Source organism: Rousettus aegyptiacus, unplaced genomic scaffold (genome assembly GCF_014176215.1).
Source record: "Rousettus aegyptiacus isolate mRouAeg1 unplaced genomic scaffold, mRouAeg1.p scaffold_m13_p_19, whole genome shotgun sequence".
Lineage (NCBI taxonomy): Eukaryota > Metazoa > Chordata > Mammalia > Chiroptera > Pteropodidae > Rousettus > Rousettus aegyptiacus.
In genome coordinates, this window is record NW_023416294.1 from 2,190,249 (window position 1) to 2,205,032 (window position 14,784).

Here is a 14,784-nt window from a genome sequence, read left to right on the forward strand (position 1 = left end):
ACGATTTAACAGTAAGGCATATATATGTATTTACATTGTGTTCCCGCCCATAGTTAGATTTTTTTCTGTCACCACATTTGACCCCTTTTACCTCATCTACCTTCCCACTCCCCTTCCCCACTTTCCTTTGTAATCACTAGTCTATTTTCGCTGACGATGAGTCTGTGTACTGTTTGTTTGTTGCTTTTAGGTTTATATCGAACATATATGTGATATCATGTAATTTTCCACTTTTTCTGTCTGGCTTATTTCACTTAGCATGATTATCTCAGGGTCCATCCATGTTGTTGCAAATGGCAGTATTTCATCTCTTCTTATGGCTGAGTCATATTCCATTGTGCATATGTACCACAACTTCTTTAGCCAGGCATCTACCGTAGGACACTTCAGTTGCTTCCATGTCCTGGCCACTGTGAATAATGCTGCTGTGAACATAGATGTGCAAATATTTTTTTGAATATGGATTTTCAAGTCTTTGGGGTAAATACCCAGTAAAAGGATTGCTAGATCATACGATTTATCAATTCTTAGTTTTTTGAGGAACCTCCATACTGTTTTCCGTAGTGGCTGTACCAATTTGCAGTCCCACCAGAAGTGTATGAGGGTTCCTCTTTCTCCACATCCTCTCCAACATTTGGTATTACTTGTCCTGTTGATTATAGCTATTCTAACAGATATGAGATGATATCTCATTGTGGTTTGGATTTGCATTTCCCTAAAATCTAGCAATGCTGAGCATCTTTTCATGTGTTTGTTAGCCATTTGTATGTCTTCTTTGGAAAAGTGTCCAGATACTGTGCTCATTTTTTGATTGGATCCTTTGTTTTTGTGTTGTTATAGAGTTGTATGAGTTCTTTGTATATTTTAAATATTAGGCCTTACTGAGGCGTCGCTTTCAAATATATTTTCCCATTCGGATGGTTGTCTCTTTGCCTTGTTGACAGTTTCTTTTGCTGTGCAGAAGCTTTTTAGTTTGATATAGTCCCATTCACTTACTTTTGCTCCCCTTACCTTTGAGGTCAAATTCATAAAATCCTCTTTAAGTCCAAGGTTTTTGAGTTTAGTTCCTATGTTTTCTTCCATGCATTTTATTGTCGCAGGTCTTATATTTAAGTCCTTAATCCATTTTGAGTTAATTTTGGTGTGTGCTGATAGACAACAGTCTATTTTCATCCTTTTACAGGTGGCCTTCAAACTTTCCCAGAAGGATTTATTGAAGAAGCTTTCCTTTCTCCATTGTATGTTTTTGGTTTTTGGGTTTTTTTTGTCAAAAATTATTTGCCCATATAAACATGGGTTTATTTCTGGATTACCAGGTTTTGTCATCAGAGTCTCCAAAAAACTGAAGAGGAGGCAATACTTCCCAACTCATTTTATGAGGTCAATACTACTCTGACGACAAAACCTGGTAATCCAGAAATGAATTCTACTGAAAATTCACAGGTGAAGCCATCTGGTCCTAGCCTTTTACTTATTGGTACATATTTGATGATACTTCATTTTCCATACTGTTGATCGGTCTATTTAGGTTTTCCAGTTCTTCTTGATCCAGTCTCAGAAGATTGTGTCTTTCTTTTAGGTTATTAAATTTGGTGTTGTATGCTTTTTCATAGTATTATTGTTTGATCCTTTGTATTTCTGCAGTGTCTGTCATCATTTCCTCACTTTTATCCCTGATTTTGTTCATGTGTGTCCTTTGTCTTTTTTCTTTAGTGATTCTAGCCAGGGGCTTGTCAATTTTCTTAACCTTCTCAAAGAACCACCTCTTCATTGTATTTTCTTTTTTCAGTTTCATTTATTTCTGCTGTAATTTTGATGATTTCTTTCCTTCTGCTGACTTTGTGCTGCATTTGTTTTTCCTTTTCTAGTTTTTTAAGATGAAGCATTGCGTTGTTGTTTTGGGCTCATTCTTGTTTTAGGAGATAGGCCTGTAGTGATGTGAACTTTTCTCTTATGAGTGCTTTGCCGTGTCCCAAAAGTTTTAGTATGTTGTACTTTCATTGTTTTTAGTGTCTGTGTTTCTCTTGATCTCTCTTTTTATTTCTTCTCAGACCCAGTTATTCTTCAGTAGCATGTTGTTTAATATCCATGTATTTGTGGATTTTCCAGATTTCTTTTTACAGTTGATGTCATTCCAAAGCATTATGAACTGAGAATGGTTAATATGATTTCCACTCTCTTATATTTGAGGCTATCTCTGTGTTCCCGTATGTGGTCAGTCCTTGAGAAGAATGTATAAACAGCTGTTTTTGGAATGCAAGGCTCTGTATATGTCAGTTATGTCCAGTTGGTCTAATCTGTCATTTCCTTATTGATTTTCTGTCTGAATGATCTGTCCATATACGACGGTAGAGTATTTAGGTCCCCTATTATGATAATGTTTTGGTCTATTTTTGCCTTTAGTTCTGTTAGTAATTGGTTTACATATTTCTGGGTTCCATGACAGAGAGCATAGATATTAATAAATGTGATGTCTTCTTGATGCATGATTCCCTTTGTCATTATGAAGTGTCCCTCCTTATCTTTCTTTACCTTTTTTAATTTTAATTCTATTTCATCCAATGTTAGTACTGCTACTCTTGCTTTTCTCTGAATGACATTTGCTTGGAATATCATTTTCCACCCTTTCACTTTGAGTCTATATTTGTCTCTGAAGCTGAGATGTGTCTCCTGGAGGCAGCATATGGTTGAGTTTTCTTTTTTGATTCAGTCTGCAACTCCATGCCTTTTTATTGGTGAGTTCAGTCCATTTACATTTAGGGTGATTATTGAAATATGAAGTCTTCCTATAACGATTTTATCTTTTTTGCTTTCTGGTAGCTTGTTGTATCCATTACTTCCTCGTCCTTGCATTTCTGTTTTTTTTATTTTTTATTTTTATTTATTTATTTTGGTTGGCTTTTGTGGGTTTTCCATCTGGTCCTTCTTATTTTATGTTATGAACTTCAGTTCTGAATCTTGGGTGTGTGGTTACCATTATTATCATTGTTTTCTTGCTTTGTCTCTATGTGTGTTGAAGGTTTTTTAGTATCTTGCTATCGCATATCTCTTTTTCTTCTTTAAGCTTATAATGTCCTGTTCTTAGTATGGGTTGCACTCCTTTGCTTCTATCTGCCTCCTAGTCACCTTACTCATAGTTAACATATTTTTTGTCATTTTGTTTTAGGTGAGCTGACTCCGTTCAGTATTTCTTGTAATGCAGGACTTCTGGTGGAGAATTCCCTTAATTTTTATATGTCTGGAAAAGTTTTTAGTTCTCTTTCATATCTAAAGGACAGCTTTGCTGGATACTTTACTCTTAGCTGATAGTTCCTTTTACTTAATATTTTGAATACTTAATTCCATTTCTTTCCAGCTTTTAAGGTTTGTGCTGAGACGTCAAATGATAATATAATGGGTTTTCCTTTATAGGTTACCAGCTGCTTTTCCCTGAGAATTTTTTCTTTGCCATTGATTTTAATGTAATCTGTCTTGGAGGAGGCCTTTTTGAATTAAGATAATTGTGTGTTCTGTTGACTACTTGAATTCCATGCTCCAACTCATTCCTTAGATTTGGGAGATTCTCGTCCACTATTTGTCTGAAAATAATTTCTAATCCTTGCTCCTTTTCCTCATCTTTGGGAATGCCCATTCTTTTGTTTCCTCTCCTGGTGGTATCAGCTAGTTCTTGTATTTCTCTTTCATGACTTTTTATTCTTCAGGTTCTCTCTTTTTCCTTCTGATTTATTTCTAGATTTCTGTCTTCGGTGTCATCCTTTCTTTCATTTGGTTGGCTCTGTTTCCCAACTTGCTATTTCATTTATCACCTGTTGCAGTGTTTTTTTTGTTTTGTTTTGTTTTTTTAAAATCTCCAGAAGGTCTTTTCTGTTCTTTTTGAGGGTTTCAGTCTCCTTGCTCTGTTCATGTAGTTGTGGTTTTCAATTCCTGGAATTGTTGACATGAATTATTTTGGATCTCACTGAGTTTTCTCATTGTCATTTAAGTCACATATTTCTTTGTCTTTAAACTTATTTTCTGGAGATTTTACTCTCTTTTTTTTTAAGGTGCCTTGTCACCTTGGTTGTTCATGGTGTTTAATGGAATGTTTATCTGCCTGGGCATTAATAGAAGTTTATTCTGCTGCTTATCCAGAAAGATTTATTATATAAAGGTCTCTCTTTAGCCTGTTGCAAAGAAGGCATTTTTCTTTTGGTTTCCAGTAGGTGGTGTCTAATCCTCTTGGATCCCTGCTTTGTATGAAGTCTTAATAGTGCCTTTTTTTTCTTCTAATTATTCATACTCATACCCACAGTCTCAGTACCTGTCACTGTGAGTGACGTTTTTGGTCCTATTTGGTCAGATTCCTCTGGGACTCTGCCATGTTTGGTCTTGGGGAAGTAGGGGAAGTGCTCTCTGGCTAGGGGGATAGAGGCTGTAGCTCAGCCTCCTTTTTGCAACCAGTGCTGGTAATCACCACCTGTTGCTTTTCTGCAGTCCTGCTTGTCTGCCTTCATCTGTGATAACTGGGTCCTGCTATAACCGGTGGCTGGGAACTCAAAGCTCTCCCAGTTCAGGGACATTGCCTCACCTTCTGCCTCTCTACTTCTTGTAAGGTAGCTCTGATGGCTATGAGAGGCAACTTTTTTATTTCTCCCAGACCACTGCCAGACTGACCTGTGCCAGCTCTTATGCTTAGGTTCCATTCTCAGACATGTTGATGTGCAGTTTTGGTGTATACTGAGTTTTAGATGTTCAGCATATCCTTTCAAGGGGAGAGATCTAGGGACGTCTCTCACTCTGCCATGTTTCTGACATCACTCTCAAAACTTTTCTTTAAAGGGTTATATAGTAAGGATTTTAGGCTTTATAAGCCAAGAGGGTACATTGAATATATTGTGTAGGTACCTATATAAAAATAGAGAAAATCTAATTTTTATGACTTTTTATTGATAAAAGTCAAAATACATGATAATTGAGTATGGATTTTTTTTATTATTATGGGGAAAATAAGATTTGAGGATCAAAGTTAGCATTCTCTGTCATCAAAATCAACCACAAATAGGCATCTGTTAAAGCTATTTACCTATTTAACTTTAAAAATATCTTTTCAAATAAATTGCTACTACTGAATACTGCTGTCAAATATATGGGCATACCATACTATTGAAAAGGATTAATAGAATTTTGTTAGTGTTTTTACTTGACATTTTCCTTTCACATTTTATTGCATTGTAGATTAATCCTTTTAAATTGAAGGTCTGTTGGAAGCTTCTCAGTTTCACATTTCACTTTTGCATTATATAAATTTCTCTGCACTTGCATTGAGTCTGAAAAATGGTGTTAGAGAGTTGTGGTTTTGGTTTGAAAAATTTATGCTGCAAAGGTTTAAATGAATGGATATCTAGATTTTTGTTTAATTTTTAATGTCACAGGTAGCAGATACATAACCTTCATATTACTTTTAATGCAAAAAGTATTCATTAGTATGTTTTGTCTAGTAATATTAGGTTGAAATTTTAAACAGTCATTGTGGAGATTGCAACAGAATTTCCATGATCAATAATAATGATTCATAGTGGTGGTTCTCATTCAGAAAAAAATTCATTCTCAATCATGATTGTGCTAAAAATTACAATACTGCTTTTCCTTTGCTATTACAGAGGGCAGATTATGGTGATCAGCTTCTCTGTCTGACAAAATTTCATGAGACTGGTGTTCATTAAATATTTGAGAATGGCACATAAGGTATTTTGCACGAAGTGTATATATAGCAGTGAATCATAAGTGAACACCATAGGCACTTTACATTTTTATAAACTTTGTTAATTTGTCTAAGTAAGCCTTTTTTTCTTTTCACACATATTTTTCCCACCATTTGTTCTAATACATTTTAGTAGATGCCCCTTCAGTTGTACATAATTTGTTTTTTCTACTTGAAAATATTCTCTTGTAGTTCATCTTATGGAAACCACTTATAGAGATTAGTTCATTAGTCATTTCACATTTGGCATTGTCTACTCAAATAAACAATACCAACTGAGTAGTATTAGTAATGTACGTTGACTTGTCAAAGGCCAAGAGAAACTGCTTGAGGTCACTTACTTTATTTTTAATAGACTATTTATGTGAGTATCAGCATCTTCATTGAGTAGTTGTTTTCAACAAAAGGGTAACAATGTGGAAGCATTTTATATTCTCTAGAAATATTTCTTTACCTGCTGCAACCAAACACATTTTAATTAAATCACTGCCTGTAAATTACTTTTCTTATCTGTTTAGAGATTTAATTTGGTTTTAGTCTCAATTTAAAAAAAATTTCTGTGAAGCAGTTCTTCTTTGATGAAATACTACACTTTGAATTTTTAATTGTTCTGTCTATCATTACCCTGTATTTACATATTGTAACAAGGGCTTCATCTGATATTTTTCTTGTACATTATAATCTTTTAGTATAGCAAGAACATTGTTGCATAAGTATATTGCTTTTCTATAAAATGGAGAAAATCATTTACACTCTCATGCCATAAAAGTATTACATTTGAAATTTTCTTTTGACATGATGTGTATAACTGGTAATAAAAAAATGAAACGTGAAATATGGGAAATATCTGTAGTAGTTGAGATGCTTTTGAGTTATAACTGTGTTAATGCAACTTGTAGTTTGCCAGGCACCAATACAAAGTAATGAAGATTGTGTAAGGTCTGTTACAACTGCTTAATTCCAGTTATAGCATGAAAACACACATAGACAGAACATAAACTGGTAGCATATCTGTGTCCCATGAAAGTCTTATCTATAAAGCACAGGTGTTTGCTCTATGGGCCATAGTTTTCCATTCTCTGATATAAAATCTTAAAAGTTTTATCTAACGCACATATAACAGCGTTTGGTCCCCTTGCATGGGCATGGTTTATGTCACAGGTAAAAACCCATATATGTCACAATTTGTAAGTTCCAGCCACTGCTCAAATAGGGCATATGGTAGCATCAAACAACCAGGTCATCTGTATACTGCCTATAGTGTGCATATCATCCTCTTGTTTTACTGCTTGCTTCTGGCAGCTGCTACGAACAGCACCTATAGTTAAAAAATCATATTACTTTATTTTCACCACATTCAAAATGCATATTGGCCAAGTTAATTAAAAAGAAATATGTCTTATTTGCAAATAAGTTAGGGTTCTAGACCTCATGCATTGGAATCTCCTGAAAAGGTTCGTGGAAGAAATACTCAATCAATCTTGTATTTTGGGGACTAGATTTTAGTATGTCTTTAAAAGCTTCTCAGGGATTTTGATGTACAGCCAGGAATAGAACCTATTGGTTGCAATGTTTATTCCTAAACATTGTCATTGAAAATAACTTAGGAATTGGCCCTCATTTTCATTAATACCATTGTCATACTGAATAAGAACATCACCTCTCAAGGTTGGTTTTTTTTTTTCTTATGTATATAGTATTATGCTGAATCTGTTAAGATTCATTTCAATTATATCTTCCAGTAAGGAATATTTTATAAAAGTAAAATATCATGTGAAAATGAAAAGAATCAAAGGAAATGAAAACTGTCTTTTTTCTTTATAATTTGGGGAGTCATACCAAACTTAGTAAGAGATTATGTCTTCATCATTTCTGCCTAAAAGGCCTTTGGGTATTTTTTTCATTTTCCCTTGTGGAGTTCATTCTACTCTAAATTATAATTGTTAATTTTTCTTCTTTTATTTACTTGACTATTGTTGACATACTAGTTTCAAGGTACAACATAGTCAATATTTATATACATTACAATGTGATCACAATTATTGGTCTTTGTTATTGTGCTAAGTCATGACAGTGCTATTGACTGTGTTCTCTTTCACCTTTTTTACTCATGCTCCCAACCCTCTCCTCACTAGCAACCATCAGTTTGATTTCTGTCTTATGATGGAAATACACTGGCAATAAAAAGAATGAATTTTGTTTGTAGCATTTGTTTTTTGATACCACGTATAAGTGAAATAGTACAGTATTTGTCTTTTTCCTTCTGAGTTTTTTCACTCAGCATAATACCTTCTAGGTCTGTCCATGTCACAAACAGCAAGAGTTCATTTTTTTATTGTTGCTGAATAATATTGCATTTGTTGTTGTTGTGTGTGTATGTGTTTGTGTGTTTGTGCGCACCTGCATGCGCCACATCTTTCTAATTCATTCATCAATCTGTGGACATTTTGGTTGCTTTCATATCTTGGCTATCATAAATAATGCTACAGTGAACATAGAAGTACATATATCTTTTTGAATTAGTGGTTTCCATTTCTTTGGATAAATACCCAAAAGAGGAATTTCTGGGTCATATGGCAGTACTATTTTTAATTTTTTGAGGAACCTTTATACAGTGTTCCATAGTAGCTGTACCAACGGTGGATGAGGGTTCCCCTTTCTCCACATCCTTGCCAGCACTTGTTGTCTTTTTGATAATAGCCTTTCTGACAGATGTGAATCTCATTGTGGTTTTGATTTTCATTTCCCTGATGGTTAATGATGTAGAGCATCTTTTAATCTGTCTGCTGGACACCTGTATTTTTTCTTTAAAGAATTACCTATTCATGTCTCACATGCATTTTTTAATTAGTTTATTTTGTTACTAAGTTGTACAAATTCTTTTTATATTTTAAGTAATAACCCCTTATTAGGTGTGTCATTAGCAAATAACCTCCCATTCAGTCTGTTATTTTTTTATTATAGTCATAGTTTTGTTGACTGTGCAGAGGGTTTTTAGTTTAATACAGTCTCATTCATTTGTTTTTGCTTTTATGTCTGTTGCTCAAAGGGACATATTCAAAAAAATGTAACTATGGCTATGTCAAAAAGTTTAATGCCTATGTTTTCTTCTGAGAGTTTTATGTTTCACGTCTTACAATTCATTCTATAATCTCTTTCGAGTTTATTCCTGTACATGGTATAAAAGAATGGTCCAGGGTTTCTTATTGTGTGTGTTTGTGTTTCTCTGTGTCTGACCAGTTTCCTGCTGTTGTAATTTACTATATGAATGAGGGTTTATTTCTGGAATTTCTGATTTGTTCCATTGATCTATGTGTCTTTTTCTGTGCTAGTATCATGGTCTTTTGACTATTACGGCTTCATAATATAGTTTGATTTCAGGTAACATTTATATCTCCAAATTCTTTCTCTAGATTGTGTTGGCCTTTGGTGGTCTTTTGTGGTTCCACATAAACCTTATGACTTTTCTAGTTCTGAGAAGAATGTCATTGGTATTTTGATAGAAACTGCAATGAATCTGTAGATTGCTTTGGTAGTATGGTCATTTTAACAATATTATTGCTTTCAATCCATGAGCATGGATGGTATATACTTTGATTTGTGTTGTTTACTTTTTTCCTCCGCTGTTTATTTCCTCCTGTATGTTAGTTTCCTCCTGTATGTTAATTTTCTATCCTACTACTTTACTAGATTCATTAATTTATTAATTTCATTATTTGGGGGTGGAGTGTTTTGGATTTTCTACACAGAGTATTATGTTATCTACAAATAGTGACTGTTTTACTTCTCCCTTTCCAATTTGATGCTTTTGCTTTTTCTTGTCTGACAGCTGTGGCTAGGATTTCCAATACTATATTGAATAATGGTGGTGAGAGTGGGCATTCATATCTTGCCCCTGAGTTGATGTTAGTTGTGGCTTTGTCATAGGTAGCTTTTATTATGTTAGGGTAAGTTTTCTCTGTACCTACATAAGTGGATGTTTTATTTGTCAACGTCTTTTTCTACATAGATTGAGATGATCAAACAGTTTTTATCCTTGGTTTTGTTGATGTGGTATATCACTTTTATTGAGTTGTGGATATTGAACTATCTTTGAACCTGAGGTATAAATCCTACTTGATCATGGTATAAACCATCTTTGTAATGTATGTTGAATATGGTTTCCTAGTATTTTGTTGAAAATTGTGTTCATAAGTGATACTAGCCTCTAATTTCTTTTTTGTAGTATCTTTTTCTGGTTTTGGCATCCCATACTGCTGGCCTCATAGAATGAGTCTGAAAGTGTTTCTTCCTTTTCAAATTTTAGTAATAATTTGAGAAGGGTAGGGATTAATTCTTCTTTGAATGCTTGGTAAAATTAACCTGTAAAGCTGTCTGGTCTTGGACTTTTATTTGCTAGAAGTTTTTCTTATTACTGCTTTAGTTGTGTTGCTAGTAATTAGTCTGTTCAGATTCTTTGCTTCTTCCTAGTTCAGTCTTGGAGGTAGTATTTTTCAAGAACTTTATTTTTTCAAGATTGTCTTATTAGTTGGCATATAATTGTTTATAGAATTTTTTTAATGATCCTTTGTATTTCTGTGGTGTCTGTTGTAACCTCCTCTCTTTCGTTTCTGATTTTATTTATTTAAACTTTGTCTTTTTCTTGGTGACAAACAGATATGTCGGTTTTCTTTATTCTTTCAAACCCCTTTATTATTATGTAATGTCCTTGTCTCTCTTTACAGCCTTTTTTAATGTATATTTTGTCTGATCTGAGTATTGCTACCCCACCTTTCTCCTGACCCCTCCCCTCCTCCCCCCATTTTCTGTTTGCATGGAATATCTTTTTCCATTCCTTTACCTTCTGACTCTGTCTTTTGATCTGAAGTAAGTCTCTTATATCAGTGTATATATGTAAGGATCTTAGTTTTTAATCCATTCTGCTACCTTATGTCTTTTGATTGGAGCATTCAGTCTTTTTACATTTAAAGTAATTACTGATAAGTATTTATGTAGTTATTGCCACTTCGTGAATTTTGTTAGTTGTTTTTGTAGTTCTTTATGTTCCTTTCTCATTCTCCTGATCTCTTTGCTTTTGATTTACTGGCTACTTCAGTGTTTGGGGGTTCTTCTTTATTGTATGTTTTGGTAGGTTTTTGGTTTGTGGTTACCATGAGGTTTGTATATATACCTGTATCTATAGTAGCGTATTCTAAGCTGATAGACATTTAAGTTCAAACACATTCCGACAGCACTTTTTTTTCCACCACACACACACTTTGTGGTTCTTGCATTATCTTTTATACATTTTGTTTTTTTGTATCTCCTGATTATTTCTTGTAGTTATAGTTAATTTTGCTACATTTTTCTTCTAACCGTCATATTAACTTTTTCCATGCCGAATTTACTCTTTTAATTCTATATTTGCCTGTGAGATTTTTTTTCTCTTTTCTGTATTTTCTTATTTGGTTATGGCCTTTTCTGCATAAAGAATACCTTTTAACTTTTCTCATAAACCTGGTTTTGTTATGAACTCCATAGCTCCGGCGTGTTTTGGAAAGTTGTTATCTGTCCTTTAATTCTAAATAATAAAATTGCTGTGTCTAGTATTCTAGGTTTCTTTCCTTTAGGTTTTAAAATATTTCCTGCAACTCTCTTCAGTTTCTGCTGAGGTATCAGGTGATAGCTTATTCATTTTTTCCCCTGTATACAACTTACTGTTTTCCTCTTGCTGTCCTCAAGAATGTTTCTTTAATTTTTACCATTTTAGTTGCTATGTCTTGATGTGGGCCTTTAGGTGTTCATTTTGTTTGGAACTCCATGTTTTCTGGACCTAGATGTCTGTTTCCCCTGATTAGGAAAGTTTTCAGCTGTTGTTTCTTCAAATATTATTTCTGCCCCTATCTCTCTTCTGCTGAATCTGTATAGTGCATATATTAGTGTGCTTGATATTGTGTCAGAGGACTATAATAGTGTTTTCATTTTTTTTTTTTTAATAATTTTTTTCTGTTTTGATTGGCTGATTTCCACCATTTTGACTTTCATGCTGCTAATGTATTCGGCTGTGTTATCTGTTGGGTTTTTTTATAGTGTTTTTTTCATTTCAGTTTTTGTATTATCCTGTTTGTTTCTTTATTACATATTTTCTTAAATTTCTCTTGAGTTCTGCTTTCAAATTTTTTCTTATGACTTCCGTTGAAGTTTTTTATTAGGCAAATTACTTATCCTCATTTCATTAGAATTTCTTCCTTTCTTTTTTTTTTCTTATTGTCTAATTTTCTTATTGCCTCTTGTGGAATCTATCCGATCCTGATGGATTCTATTAGAATCTGGAAAGCTCCTATGATTCCCTAATCTCTATAACCTTTTGTTTCATATTGTTTGACTTTTGTGTTTGTGCCTCTGAGTTAGATGAAGTGATTATATTCCCCATCTTGAAAACATGGTCTTGGCTTTATGTGGAATGCATGCTCTGTGCTTTTGGTAGGTTAGGTAGAGTTGGGGCAGGTGCCGGAGGTGCCTGGGTTGCCGTGTAGCCAAAAGGAAGGCTTTTTTTAGAGCGTAGCTTGGTGTGTGTGTTGTTTCTTGTGCCCTGCTGGTCTGGGTGGGACCGCCCTGTGGTGCACTCACAGTTCTTTGCTGGATCCGCTCTGGATTTGCCCTCAGGCAGGGCAGTTGGGTACATCTTGTGGTGATCCCTGTTGATTTTATTGTCTTACAAGAGAACAGAGTTTGTGTTGTCCCAGCATAACTTGTGAGACGTGGTTTCCTGTTACTCCAGGTAGGACTGCTTGTTGTGTACCCACAATGCATGTCCTGTTGATTCAATTGACTGCTGCTAGAGCCCATTTGGGATGGGCTCCCCTGTCAGTTCTTACTGTGTTACCATGCTGGTTCCTTCTTACACAGGAGTGGCTTAGTATATGTGCACATCAGTGTCCTGTGGTACCCACTAGACCTAGCTGTGGATGGAGCGCTCTGCCCACACACTGTAGTGCCTTTTTGTTCCTGCTTGAGCTAACTTTAGGGATGGTGTCTGGGGTTGCACTGTGGTAGCCGTGCAGATTGGCTAGAGCCCCTGGGTAGATCTTAAATCGTGCCGTCATGTTTGGTGTCATATTTCTTTCAGTAGGAATTGCTCTATATAGGTGTGTATTTAGTGTGTTGAGGGAGGGGAGAAGCTCTCTGTCTCTCACCACCATCTTCGGTCTGTTTCTTTGGAGTGTTGTGATTTGTTTTGTTTTGTTTCATTTTGTTTTGTTTTGTTTCGTGTAGATTTAGTTCTTTAACAGCATCTCATGGAACCCATAGGAATTCCTTAGAAGAAATGTATAGTGTATTTTATTTTTCTCAGTGTTATTCACAGAAACATATGTAGAAACGACACTTGTTATTAGAGTATACGTTCTGACAGGATTTTTAAATATATTCTGAAAAATTCATATTGCTCTCAGGCCCTGTGTTGAGATTATTACTTTTTTTTTTTTTTTTTTTTTAAGTAAATCTGTGTTAATTTAAAATGGCGTAGAAGGTAGAGGCTGGGCATGTCTCCGCAGTGACCATACCAAAGTTATAACAAATCTGCACAGCAAGCAGCACACACAGTTGCCATAGGTCTAGGTAAAATAGGAGCCCTACAAATTGGTCACATCAAATAACAGGTCACCTCAAAATGGTAGTAGGGGCAGAAAACAACCCAGTCCCACAACTACATGTGGTAATCGAGAATAAGGAGGGTTATCTGCAGAGCCACCTTCTCCAACTGAGAGGTGAGGGGTCCTGGCCCTATACTGGGCTCTCCAGCTCTGAGTTCCAGCAGTAGGAAGACAAGTCCCCACCATCTCTGACTTGGAAACCACCAGAAGTTGTGGCTGAGTAAGATGGAAGACAATGTAATCAGAGACGTTCCTCTTAAAGGGTCCAACCCCAGACTTACTCGCTGACAAACTCACTGTGAGCTCCCATGCTGGGCTCTAGGGACATACAGGGAGGTACTGAGTTATTAGGCTTCAGAACAAGGGATAGAGGAGCAGCTGGCTGCCAGATGGTGGTATAGGTAGAAGCCATTGTTCCTTTATTGAGTCCTCCCTACTTCCAGCACACAGACACAAGCACCTTGAACTTGGATAATACAGTTCGCTCCACCCCAGTCTTTCCCTGTGATTGTGCCTCTTCCAACTTATGGACCTACCAAATCCACGTATAGTAATTTATTCCATAAAAAAGGGCTGTCCTGGCTTTTGCTGTGAATTTCTCAAAGACTCACAAAATTAAAAGATGCAGTATCTTGTCTCAGTGTGCCATGTATTTCTTGCTGAGCAGTCCCAAGCCCTGTACCAGTGGCAACCAGCCTTGGTTCCTGACTTGGCCCCTCAAGACACCTATAAGCCCATACATGGATGGCTTGTTTACTCTGGCAGGAGGTCCCAGACGTGCAGAGGCTATGCCTAAAATTGCCCTGTAGATGGATCCTCCAAGGTCCGTGTCACGGGGATCCACCGCATACTCTACTAAGTCTAGGAAACATACTAGCCCTTTCTAATATATAGAAACAGACACAAGGAGGCAGCCAAATGGGGAAACAAATAAACATGTCCCACATGAAAAAAAGAGAATAAAGCTCCCAAAAAAGAATTCACCAAAACAGAAACAAGAAATATACAAATGTAGAATTCAAAACATTGGTTTTAAAGATATTCAAGTAACTTAGAGGAAGAGTATATGAACTCAGTGAGAACTTTAACAGAGAGATAAAAAACAACAACATAAAAATAGACATAGAAAACATAATAGGGAGCCAGTCAGAAATGAAGAATATAGTATCTGAAATGAAGAGTACATTAGAGGGAATCAACAGAGCAGATGAAAAAGAGGATCAAATCAGTGACATAGAGGATGGGGTAGCAGAACACAAACAGAACAGCAACAAGAAAAAAGAATCCAAAAAAAAATGAGGATAGTTTAAGCCTCTGGGACAGCATCAAGCATACCAACATCCTATCATAGAGGTAACAGAAAAAGAGAGCAAGAAATTGAAAACCTGTTTCAAGAAATAATAATGGAAA

At 35.5% G+C, this 14,784-nt stretch overlaps 1 protein-coding gene across 10 annotated transcripts in view; it reads left to right on the forward strand.

Moving 5' to 3' along the window:
- The window catches only part of LOC107502042 (lysine-specific demethylase 6A), a 185,351-nt gene that overhangs the window by 144,548 nt on the left and 26,019 nt on the right, over positions 1–14,784 (forward strand). The window lies entirely within an intron of this gene.